The sequence below is a fragment of the Trachemys scripta genome, chromosome 15 (assembly GCF_013100865.1).
Source record: "Trachemys scripta elegans isolate TJP31775 chromosome 15, CAS_Tse_1.0, whole genome shotgun sequence".
NCBI lineage: Eukaryota > Metazoa > Chordata > Testudines > Emydidae > Trachemys > Trachemys scripta.
The window spans coordinates 16728052-16741155 of NC_048312.1; positions in this window are offsets into that span (position 1 = coordinate 16728052).

Sequence of the window (13104 nt, forward strand, 5' to 3'; positions counted from 1 at the left end):
ATATATATATATATATATATATATATATATATATATATATAAAATCCTTATATTTATTGTTACATTATGGACAAATAAATGATTTTCTTAAAGAATATGTTGCAATGTCTTTGCTTAACTTAATTTACGTGCACAGTCTGTGCTTACTGAAAGCCTCATCCTAGTGGTCATCAGTTAAAAGTGGGGCCTTTTTATTCTAATGTTTCTGTTGGTGGGATGCTGATTGGTATGGAAACTAAAAACAGTCACCAAACAAATTTAAATGCCTTGAACATGGAGTCACAAACATATCTCCCAGCTGCCTAATCTCTATAGTTATTAGCCCCTGAAAACGTTAATGGATTTCTAGCTTTCCAGCACAGCAGGGTGACCTTGTTTTATTTTAAATTTAAAACAAAGGAACTCCTTACGCGCTGTAGCTGTGATTTCAAATGTTCTCATGGCTTGCCCAGGTAATGAGAGCTACCAGATTGGCTCAGATGTGTGTTGATGATGATGTGCCTTCAAGATGCATGCTAAGAGGAAACTCCCTTGAAACACTGGGAAGTCAAAGGATTAAACAAAGCATTTATTTACCTTGTTTACAAAGCCAAAATAAAATGGATTATAGTGAAACTGCATTACAGCAAAACTAACTAGTTGATATGGGTAGTGCTAGGAGAAAACATGTTGCAAAGGAAATTAGGAATTAACTTTAGTAGAACATTGTTATAGCTCATGCGATGAACTTCTGTCCATCAGAGGAGAAAGAACCACATTGTCCGGCTTCAATCTCAACTTCCTTTTATCTCTTTAGTCTGCTCTCCTTGGTAAGAAGTTCCCACTTAGGTATTACCTGACGATCAGACCTCTAACTGGTTAGTTTAAAATTAATTCTCGTATGGATTCTGCCCTTGGAGTGGCCTTGAAAAGAATATTGTCACGTAGCTGTATTAAAGGCCTTTTCACTCTCACAAAGTTGATCTCCTGGGGTTTCACTGTAGCCTTTAGCTTTGTAATAACGAACAACTCCCTTTGTCACCACTTGAATTCAAGTGGTTCAAAAGCAACAAGGCAAGCATCATTCTGGACCCATTGGTCTTAGTTTCAACATCAAATTTTAATCCTATGTCAAATTAAAATAGAGAAAAGAATAACAGAACAGGCACATCTTGATGCACCTAGGCTAGTCTTTAAACCTGGGGATTCAGTATACTGCATTATTTAGGCTGCCTCTACACTACAAGCAATTGCTGTGAGTCCCCTGCTTGGGTATGCACACTTGTGGTAGCTAGCATGAGTGGAGCAGTGGAGCCAGGCTACCCAGGTAGCAGCAATGGAGGCCTGGCTGTTGCTCTAGAGTGTGTGTGTATTGCTTAGAATAAGAGAGGTCCCAGGTTCAAATCCTATCTAAATTGGCCTTTTTTTTTAAATGAGCCCAGTTGGCTCAATTGACAAAGGGTCAGGGTTTTAATCTGAGGGGTCCAGGGTTCAAGTCCCTGTTCAGAGGGTATCTTTTCTAGGAGTTCTTTTGGCGAAAGTTCATGGCTTATCTTATACGGGCGGTCAGACTAGATGATCACAATGGTTCCCTCTGGCCTTGGAATGTATTAATCTCGGACTCAGCAGTCCATCCCTATTCAGCAATGCACTTATGCACATGCTTAAGTCTCAATGCAACCAATAAACCTAAAGTTAACATTAACCATTGACTTAAACACATGCTTAAGTGTGGTGTTAAATAGGAATAGACTTAAGCTTAAGAGCAGCCTTTAATTAATGTTCACAAACATAAGAAGCACAGTGGACAGCCAGGCATCCAACTCAAGGCCGGCAACAAAATGTGCCCATATTGGCCTAATTCAGGGATTTTTGAAATAAAACTCCTCTCTCCAAGCTTACGTCACACGTAGCTGCTTTATTTGTATCACACCCATTGCCTGCTCTTTCAGACTCGGTGCTCGCTGTGTTAAGATAACTTTTGTTTTTAGCTTTGCATACAAGAATTTTCTAATGGTGCTCCAGCAAAAAGCCACAACATACACACATGCAGTGGTTCTAGCGCCAAATTTAAATTATATTGGGTGGATTAAAAACCAGCGGTTTTTGGAAGGCAGCACATACAGGTTCTGGTGTAATTACTTTAATTGGTTAAAAATTTTGAGCATTTCTGTCCATTAAATGTCAGCTGGCTAATTATATTTCCATCGCAGCACTCAGTCAATATTGTCAGCTCTTCTTAGTTCTAATCCTCTCCATTGAAGTTTGATGGGCCAGGTGAAATATTGCTTTCAGCACCTTATTGTAGCCCTTGTCAGTCATCTTGCCTTGAGAAACATGCACGTTAAAAAGGCCCTGGCAATGTTGTGGTATTATGCATCAGATTTAACAGTATTTAATCTTGTGTACGCCTTAAGACAACATCGTTCAGTCTACTGGTGCTCTGTAGCCCTGGATGGGACCCTACTTGTTGGGGGAACAAAGGAAAATGATCGAATCGTTAATGGGTATAATGAAACCCTTAAGACATGTCAGCATGCAGGCAGGATAGTGAACTTGCCAGTCTAGGGAGGAGTTAGGATAGTAAATCGATGCTAAAGCTGAGCCCTGTATCCCACACTGTCAAGTAAAATAAGGTGATTTCCTAGCTGTTTGTGCAGCATGCGGTTGTAAATCTAGGAATTATTTTGGGGAAGTTCTCTGGCCTGTGCTCTACAGGAGGTCAGACTAGATGAGCATAATGGTCCCTTCTGGCCTTGGAATCTATGAAGCTATCATATGCATGCTAAAATTTCCCATTTAAAGAAATCTCTTTGCATAAAACTAGGCAGTTTGAGCTCTTCCTAAGCCGTAAAGGTGAAGGACTGTGGTATAGTTAAGGCCCTGGACTGGGAGGCATCAGACCTGGATTCAATTCCTGGCTGTGCCACGACTTTGGGCAAATCACCTAATCATTCTCTTGCTCAGAATCCCCATCTGTAAAATGGGGATAATATATTTCCACCCCCTTTTTCTTGTTTATTTATATTCTAAGATCTTTGAGGAAGGAACTGTGTCACTGTGGTGGGGTGTTCACCTCACACCAGCCTGGAGAGGGTTAATGAGGCTGAGGAAGGAGCCAATTAACTGGTAGACCACACCTGAGGGGAATGAGGTGGCCCAAGTATCCCCTGATTGACGATTGAGCCCATCTGAGAAGGAACAGGTGGGGTTAGTATAAAACCAGGAAGCTGGCAGTTAAAAAAAAAAAAAAAAAAAAAAAGAGAGCTGCAGTGAAGAAGCCTGCAGTGACTTAGAGAGAGAGAAAGAAGGAAACCCAGAGGGTGAGTAGAAACCCTGGGGTGCCAGGCCCCGAGGGAAGGGTTTGCCCAGAAGGGTGATGGCGTGAAAGCTTGAGAAAGGCAGAGTAAGAAAAGGCTCAGGGAAACTATAGCAAGATAGGATGTTGCAGACATTGGTTGCTGATTAGAGGGTCCTTGATACCCCTGGAAGGTGAAGACACATAGTGACCTGGCCGGAGGCCCAAGTCACAAAGGAGGAGCAGAGAGAGCGTGGCTGTGGGGCACACACACAAGCGATGGAAGGGGACGTTGGAGCCGGAAGGAGCTAATCTCCAGAGCAGCCAGGAGGAGGTGCCTCTGCAGCAAGTGAATCCTGGGACAATTTGGTGGAGAATGCAGGCTTCCTTGGAATAGCTCCCTTTCTAATGCCAGCTTCCTGGCTTTACGCTAGCCCTGCCTGTTCCTCCTCAGCTGGGCTCCATCCTCAATCAGGAGTTAGCCTAGGCCATTTAATTCCCTTCAGGTGTGGCCTGTCTGGTTAACTAGGCCCTTCTCAGCCTCATCCACCCTCTCCAGGCTAGCATGAGGTGAACACCCCATCTTTGTGACACTTCGTGTATGTCCAGCATGTACCTGACATGCTAAATTCTAGGTAATAATAAAGACAAGAGCCATTACACTTCACTGTCTTACAGTGGGCTTTTTATTAAAGGAATTTCAGACCCTTCTATACAATACACATGGAACTCAGACAGTAGCCTGAGGCAGTTTTGTGAAGTGGATCGAGTACTAGACTGCGAGTCAGGACTCTGCATTTCTAGTTAAAACTCTAGTTTATGATGTTGGCATCTCATTTATGTGTCTGTGCTTCATTCTAACTGTCTCTACAATGAGTGTAAAGGCTTAATGTCCGTAAAGTGACCGTAAGTGAGACCCTTAACCAAATGGCACTCAAATAGGAATATGCCATTGTTACTGTCTGAGTTGGACAGATATTCTAGACATAGTTTGTCACTCCTTGCTACCCTAGATTTCTGTAAGGATTTAATAGCATTTAAAGGATGCCAAGAAGGCTCCCCTCTATACACTGCTCCTGTACCCACTCTTATGGGTGCTTAGTACAACCACTATGACAGGTTATTGCTCCTGATGAGCATAAATTTAAAGATACACAAAACTTTTACAATAATAATGATCCAGGATCAAAGCACTGGTTAAAGCCTCTTTTGAGAATTATCCTATAACCCTATCTTGGAATCCTGGGAAGACCTTTTCAGATTATCTAATCTACCTCGGTTCCAATGCAGCACTGTTTCCGACCATGCATTTCTAAGCACGGCATCTAAGTACTATAGTGCCATCGTATTTTAATTCCTACAGGCAAGATCTAGCACATTCAACTGCTGGTCCTAAGTGGAAAATTAACATCATCCCTGGAAGGCTGGGATGTAAACTAACGAGGCAGGTTTCCAGAACCTGATTGCGTCAGTCAAAGTTACAGGATGATGAGAAAACTGGCTATTCCCTGGGGCAAGAGTGGAAATGGAGACCAGTCTTGTTTGAACAAGGTTCTCTGTATTAACTAGATAGAGGTATTGGAAGTTTGCAGCCTGTCACAACCAGCATCTCCAAGGAAAACTTCGTTACAAGCAAACGTCTCTTTGCAATTCCGTGTGTGTGTTGGGAGAGGGGGGGTCCGGATCACCCAATGTATTAATACTCCAATTCAAGGCAACTGTTTGACATTCTATCCACTAACTACAAAACAGATTGAAACATGTCAGTGCCCCTCTTCTTCTCCCCCCACCCCTTTATCGTGTATGAAGGCCTGAGAGATTTTGTTTCACTTTCTGCTTGTTTTCCTACCTTAGAAACAACAGTAGAATCCAGTGTGGCTTTCCCTGTGTGGAGTGTGGGAGCTTGCCCAGTGCTCAGGCGTCATGGCAGTGCTCTTAAATCTTTTGCAGTCAGCGGTTTTCTCCCAATGCTTTGTTAGGCGTTTGAGTTAAATAGGTGTTAACAAAACGCAACACAAACCCCAAGATTTTAAACAATAAGACTACAGAGCTCTGCCCCACACAACTGCTCATCTTTAGCTCATGTGGTGTTAAAAACCCCACTAGTTCTCCAGCAAAACCACGGAAATAAAGACCCCCGGCTTCTAATGTAAGAAAAATAAGCGGGGGTGGGCAGACTTTCAGGCTTCTTTAAAATACATCAAAAACAAACAAAGAAAAACAAGGGAACAAACATTTGTCCCCTTTGCAGGCCACCTATAAGAGACAAAGTCCAAACCTATTGGCTACCTTGTCCTAGCACAGGCTGTTTAATGGCCACAGGCTGTTTATTGAAAGTAAGTTACTTTATTGTGGTTTCTTATTAAAGTGTAAACAGACTTAAATGAAGTGAGTCAAGCTTCCAGTCAAGCTTATATAACTTGTGCCCGGTTCCCATGGCTGTTTTGGGTTTATTCAGATGGTTGAATAGTCTTATGTGGGTTTGGAATCTTTAAAGAAACTCAGAACACACAGGAATCTGGAATATCTATTTAAATATTTTTGTTTAATAGGGGCTAAACAACTGCAACTCAGCACTTTTTATCACCTTTGATCATACGGCGTTGTCTCTTTCTTACAAAGGCTGAAGAGGAAATACATTAGTTTTCACCTTCACACGAAGGCACGTTGTGCAAACACAGCTGAAAACATCAGGAAATCCAGGTTTTTTCCCTTAGAGAAATGTAGCTAACTAATGCTCTGGCAGGAGACTTAAATAATCCGGAAGACATTGTTCTTAAATGCCGTGGTTTGGAAATCTTACCATTCTTCGTCTGTTCGCTTTGGCTAGACCAGATGAATGGTTTCAGTAATGTAGAAAGCAGCAATTACAAAGCATATAACAGGAAGCAATTTAAAGAGCACAAGACACTTTGGAGACCTGAGAAATGGCGATTTAGATTGCCAAAGCCCATCTCTTTAAGTCCTTATTTTGCACTTGGCTTGGATCTAGCTAGATCTTGAAAGACCTTTTGATTTTTGCCTCCGCAATCTCCCCATCTAGTTCATGCCACATACCTTGCTCCTGTGGATGAAAATGAGCAAGATTTTCTTGAGGCTTTGGGCTGTGCTCTCTTTGATTTAGTCTTGTCCATTTGTAAGAGTGCCTGGGTTAATCAGGAGTATTAGCTTAGTAGTTTTGGTCCTACTCTATTTAGAGTTTTACATGTATTCTAGTTCTTTAGAATCATCTCCTAGTGTAGCTCAGCCTTTAGAAGTAATGGAGGAACTGTCTTTTATTATTCTGTATCTTTCTTCTTTTGTACATTAGTTCTCCAGTCCATGGCTAGTGCCCTATTTACATATAGTCACTCAGTCTGATGTCAGTTAGCTTTGTCCCTGTCCAGTAAGTGCCTGGGAGATCCTCTTTATCCCTCCCTGAGCACTGAGGGATTCCCTTATTGTTCCTTCTTCTTCTAAGTCCCTTGCCCCTGTGGCTGCATATTTCCAACTATGCCCTGAATCGGACGCCCATCACAACCCCGCAATGCCACAACTGTAGAGGGGGCAGCTTTAAAACCATACCGAGCATTTCCTCCCCACCATGAGCTGCATGGACTCCCTCACAGTATGCTCGGCCTCTTGCCTGCCTGAAGTGTAAGGGACCAGAGCAAGCACTGAAAGCCAGGCCTTGGGCATGGCACTGCTGGGTCCCCTAAAGCCAATACGTGTTTGATTCACCAGTTCTAACAAAAGTGCCTTGAGATTTTAATGATCTGTGGCAGAGCAGAACACCAGCTAAACCCATCTTGCTCTATTCCATTGAAGCACAAGTCCTTGTCTTCACCTTCCCCCTTGGTGGTTATGACATCTTAGCTCCCAGAGTCTCATGCTAATGAGCAGTAAACTCTCAGATACAAGTATGCAGCTCCCGTGAACTTCAGTGAGATGGAGTGTGTGAGGCATAGTTTGTCACCTTTCTTTGTGGTTTTTGGAAGCATTGTTAATATCGCTGGTTTTACAAAAGCAGGTGAACGTTCACCCCGAGAGATTGGCTTGAACTCCAGATAGCAAAGAAGAGATCACTTGAGTTTGCTTTACTGATCCAAGCTCTCTCCTAGCTCAGTACTTCAGCGTAGCATTGCCAAGAATAATGTGAGAAGAGTTTATATAAATGACAAGGGAGTTTCTCCGTCTGTGCTGTTACCGCATTAGCCTGGCTGAAGAGAAAAGAAGCTGATACTTGAGTCTTTTGAGCTGCAAAGGGCCTGGACATTGCTTGAAGGGGGAAGCACATGAATGGCCCACTTGTCATCATGTTTTATTTTTCCTCGAACTTTGACTAATGGTGCATTTCCTCTGACCTCCCACGGGCTGTCCGTGGCTGACTTGCTTTGTCACTCTTCACGTCTGGTCGCTGCCTTCCTTGTCCACCCTGTTCCCAAGGCAGGAACGCAGTGTCCTCCCAAAAAACACCCAGACACAAATCGTCTGTCATTCGCCCCACTCCTCTTTCAAATGGTCACTTCCCACGTTGTGTGGCCTTGCGGGCTGAAAGCAGCAAAAACACTGTCTGCCGGCCCCCACATGCCTGGAGTGCATGCCAAGTCTCCTTGTTTGATAAGGGAGCTCCTTCCATTAGTATGCCTGTGAAAATACTAACGGGCATCTCCCTGTTGATAACAAGCCCTCCCTTTTATTGTGTCTGGAGGATAAGTTGTCTGGATCAACAAGGAATTGTCCCTTTTAGCCTCTTTGAAGCCAACATTATTAGGGTCAAATTAGGTTTTACTCAAGAAATAAATTATTCTAAGAACAAATAGATTCAGCCACCCTGTGTTAAATGTAACACAGCTGAAGAGGGGAGAGTAGGGGAAGAGGGCACAGGAAGAATAAGCATCCAGAGCCAACAAGGGAGACCAATGTGTGGGAGAGAGGGTGATGGACAACATACGAGTACCCTCCTGAGCGCTAATGACAACCCTGGAGTCAGCTCCAGGCCACAGCCCTGTGTCCTGTGCTGGCTTTGGTCTCCTGCAGCCGCAAACTGTGAGAGTCGTCCTAGGACTATGCAATGATTGTATTTTGCCTGGGAATCTGACTTGTCCCTGTGGAGGATGCACTAGGGAGAGCAGGCTATTTGGCTTCTTCCTGTAACACTGTGGATTTCTGAGTGGATGCTTGAGTTTGCAGTTGCTTTACTTTCAAAACTCCGGCTACAGACCTGCTAGAAACAGGCTGTTAGGGATTCTAATACCTTGGGCCCTTTCTCTTAGACTTTGATCGTTCTTCATGAGTATGGTATTATGGTCATTGCTTTATTGCTCCACACTGTGTCACGGCCAAGCTGAACATGGAAGGCAGTATGCTGGGATTTATTAATGTTACAGATGATTGGAAATATGTTTGGTGTCTGCATTAGTGCCAGGGAACTTTACAGGGGCATATTTCTATTATTCTTTCACTTACAATGCAAAAATTTTAACTTTTTATTTTTTTATTTTTTTAAATAACATGTTTGCAGAGGTCTTAGAGCTAATTTATATTAGTTCTGTAGGACCACATCTCCCGATGGTGTAAATCCATTGGACCTACAACTGATTTACATGAGCTGAGTAGCTGGCCCTTCATTTTTAGGTACCCCTTAGAGATATTTTTGTAAGCAAATCAAGCCTTCCCACCTGAAACAGTGTCCTTCTGAGGCATTAGCCTCACTATCCTACACTCTCTGTAGCATTTTATGATCAGCTACCACCTGCTCGTGTAGCAACAGTAACAGTGGTTATGCTGACAACTGTAAGGGAGAGATTATGGGGGAATACGACGTTTCTTTATTTTACTCTGGTAAAATCTGCAATTAATAGAATTCATTGAGAACAGTCACGTAATTCATCTTTGTTATGGTGCAGACTACAAACATTGATTGACCTTTGCTAAGAGGGGCCTGATTTGGATTATACTACAGACATTTTATACCAGTCTAAGGGTATGTCTACACTACGAAATGAGGTCGATTTTATAGAAGTCGATCTTTAGAAATCAATTTTATACAGTCGATTGTATGTGTCCCCACTAAGCGCATTAAGTCGGCAGAGTGTGTCCTCAGTACCGTGGCTAGCATCGACTCACGGAGCGGTGCACTGTGGGTAACTATCCTAAAGTTCCTGCAGTCTCCGCCGCCCATTGGAATTCTGTGTTAAGCTCCCAATGCCTGATGGAGCAAAAACATTGTCATGGGTGGTTTTGGGTACATGTCATCAGTCTCCCCTCTGTCCCTCTCTCCGTGAAAACAACTGCAGACTAGGGTTACCATACTTAAACATTAAAAAAAGAGGACACTTCATGGGACCCTGGCCCCACCCCAACTCCGCCTCCTCCCCTGAGCGCCCCGCATTCCCCCTCCTCCCTCCGAGCCACGCGAAAAAGCTGCCTGAACGCTACCGGCTTCACGGTTTGCTGGGCAGCCCCCAGACCTCCAGACCTTGCGCCCCCAGCCGGGAGCTTCCCCTCCCGGGCTCCAGCTGTGCTGGAGAAGTGCCCAGATTGGGGCGCAGGGTCTGGAGGTCTGGGGGCTGCCCGGCAAACCATGAAGCCGGTAGCACTCGGGCAGCTCGGCTCTTCAGCTGCACAGAGCTGAGGTGTCTGGGGGGAGCAGCAGCCGCCGCCACCGCCACGGGGGAATCCGCCTGCAGCTCACAGCCTGCCGGAGCTGCTCTAAGGTAAGCAGGGGACTGGGGCAGGGATGCCGGCAAAACAAAGCTGGGAGTATTTTCCTGGACATGTTTGGCTTTTTGGCAATTCCCCCTGGACGGGGATTTGAGGACCAAAAAGCCGGACATGTCCGGGAAAATCCGGACGTATGGTAACCCTACTGCAGACAATCATTTCACTCCTTTTTTCCTGGGTTACCCATGCAGATGCCATAGCACGACAAGCATGGAGCCCGCTCAGCTCACCGCTGATGTTGTGAGCATTGTAAACACCTTCCGTGTTATACTGCAGTATGTGCAGAACCTGGCTAAGAGACAGCAGCACCAAGACGATTGTGAGGAGGACATAGACGCAGATGTTCCTGAAAGCACGGGATGTGGCAATTGGGACATCATGGCGGCAGTGGGGTGGTTGATACAGTGGAATGCCGATTCTGGGCCCGGCAAACAAGCACAGACTGGTGGGACCGCATAGTGTTGCAGGTAAGGGATGAGTCCCAGTGGCTGCAAAACTTTCACATGCGTAAGGCCACTTTCCTAGAATTCTGTGAGTTGCTTTGCCCCACCCTGAAGCGGAGGAATACCAAGATGATAGCTGCCCTGACAGTTGAGAAGCGAGTGGCGATAGCCCTGTGGAAGTTTGACTGCTACCAGTCAGTCGGGAATCAATTTGGAGTGGGCAAATCTACTGTGGGGACTGCTGTGATTCAAGTAGCCAGTGCAATCACTGACGTTCTGCTATCAAGGGTAGTGACTCTGGGAAATGTGCAGCTCATAGTGGATGGCTTTGCTGCAATGGAGTTCCCTAACTGGGGTGGGGCGATAGACGGAACGCATATCCCTATCTTGGCACCGGAGCACCTTCCAACCAGTACGTAAACCGCAAGGGATACTTTTCAATGATCCTGCATGCACTAGTGGACCACAAGGGATGTTTCACCAACATCAGCATGGGATGGCCGGGAAAGGTGCATGACGCTTGCATCTTTAGGAACTCTGGGCTGTTTGAACAGCTGGAAGAAGGGACTTAGTTCCCAGACCAGAAAATTACTGTGGGGGATGTTGAAATGCCAATAGTTATCTTTGGAGACCCAGCCTATCCCTTGTTCCCATGGCTCATGAAGCCATACACAGGCAGCCTGGACAGTAGTAAGGAGCAGTTCAACTATAGGCTGAGCAAGTGCAGAATGGTGGTAGAATGTGCCTTTGGACATTTAAAGCTCGCTGGTTCTGTTTGCTGACTAGGTTAGACCTCAGCGCAACCAATATTTCCATTGTTATTGCTGCTTGCTATGTGCGCCATGATATCTGAGAGAGTAAGTGGGAGACGTTTATGGCGGGGTGAGAGGTTGAGGCAAATCATCTGGTGGCCAATTTTGAGCAGTCAGACACCAGATTCTCTGTAAGCCAACCACTCTCCCCCCTTCGATCACAGCTGGCAAAGGAAATAAAGTCACTATTATTTTGAAACCATGCATTCTTTCTTTATTAATTAAAAAAAAAGTGAAATAACTGACAAGGTAGCCAGGGTTGGGTGAGGTGGGGTAGGAGGGAAGGACAAGGCCACATTGCTTATTGTCGCCACACTACAAATCAAAACTGTTTGAATGACAGCCTTCTGTTGCTTGGGCCATCCTCTGGAGTGGAGTGGCTGGGTGCCCGGATCATCCCTCCCCACCCTGCGTTCTTGGGCATCTGGGTGAGGAGGATATGGAACTTGGGGAGGAGGGCAGCCGGTTATAGAGTGGATGCAGCGGCGTCTGTGCTCTTGTTGGCTTTCCTGCAGCTCCACTAGATGCCTGAGCATGTCCGTTTGCTCCCCCATTAGCCTCAGCATCGCATCCTGCCTCTTCTCATCGCACTCACTTAATGCTTTCCTGGACTCTGCCACTGAATGCCTCCATGCATTCAGCTGTGCCCTATCAGTGCAGGAGGACTGCATGAGCTCGGAAAACATGTAATCGCAAGTGCGTTTTTTTCACCTTCTAATCTGCGATAACCTCAGGGATGGAGATGATGGGGGAGTATAGAAACATTTGCACCTGCAGGGGGATAAAAAGGGAGAGTAAAATTTAAGATGATACATTTCTGAGAACAAAAGGGAGACTCTTTCACAGTGAATCAAGCAATTCACAGCAGACCACACGTGCTTTAAGTACAAGGTCGCATTTTGCCTTTTATATTGAGCGCCTGCCGGTATGGTGACACATCACACATGGTTGGGCAACAGAATTTGGTTTCCAAGCAGCCATGGTAAGCCAAAGGGTACATGGGGTTGGCTTCTAAAGCCTTCATTACATGTGAGAATGGTTTCGAACTGCAGCGTCTCCCTTTCCCATAGCAAGCAATGCCGGTTGGGTTTGCCATTTAAAAGGAGAGGTTGTGGTTTTCGGGTGGATGTGCAGCACACACCTCCCCCCATCCCACCACGTGGCTATTCTCTGGGATGATCCCTTCACCCCTCCCCCCGCCACATGGTTATTCTCAGGGATGATCCCTTTTAGCCAAGCACAAACAGCCCAGCATGAACGGGGTCCTTTTACTGTTCCCTTACAAAAGTTCCCCTATTTCAACCAGGTGACCATGAATTATATCACTCTCCTGAGGCTAACATAGAAAGATATAGACCAAATGTTGCTTGAATGCGACCAAAACCCAGGACCATTCACTGCCACGCTTTGTGCTGCAATGATTCCAGACTACTTGCTACTGGCTTGGCGTGGTAAAGTGTCCTACCGTGGAGGATGAAATAAGGCAGCCCCCCCCGCCCCAGAAACCTTCTGCAAAGGCTTTCAGAGTACCTTCCGGAGAGCTTCATGGAGATGTCCCTGGAGGATTCCCGCTCCATCTCCCGACACGTTAACAGACTTTTCCAGTAGCTGTACTGGCTGCGAATGCATCCCAAGTCTTCGGGGCAAATCAAACATTACACACTATTGCTTTTAAACCCTGTACTGTAGTTACAAATGTGCACTCACCAGGGGTGCTTTCTCCGCCTTCAGGGTCGGGGATCCCACCTTGGGAGGGTATTGGCTCCAGGGTGATGAAAAGGTCCTGGCTGCCGGGGAAAACGGATTCACCGCTTGCCAGCTGCGCATTCTCCGCCTCCTCCTCCTCTTCCTCATTCACAAAATCCTC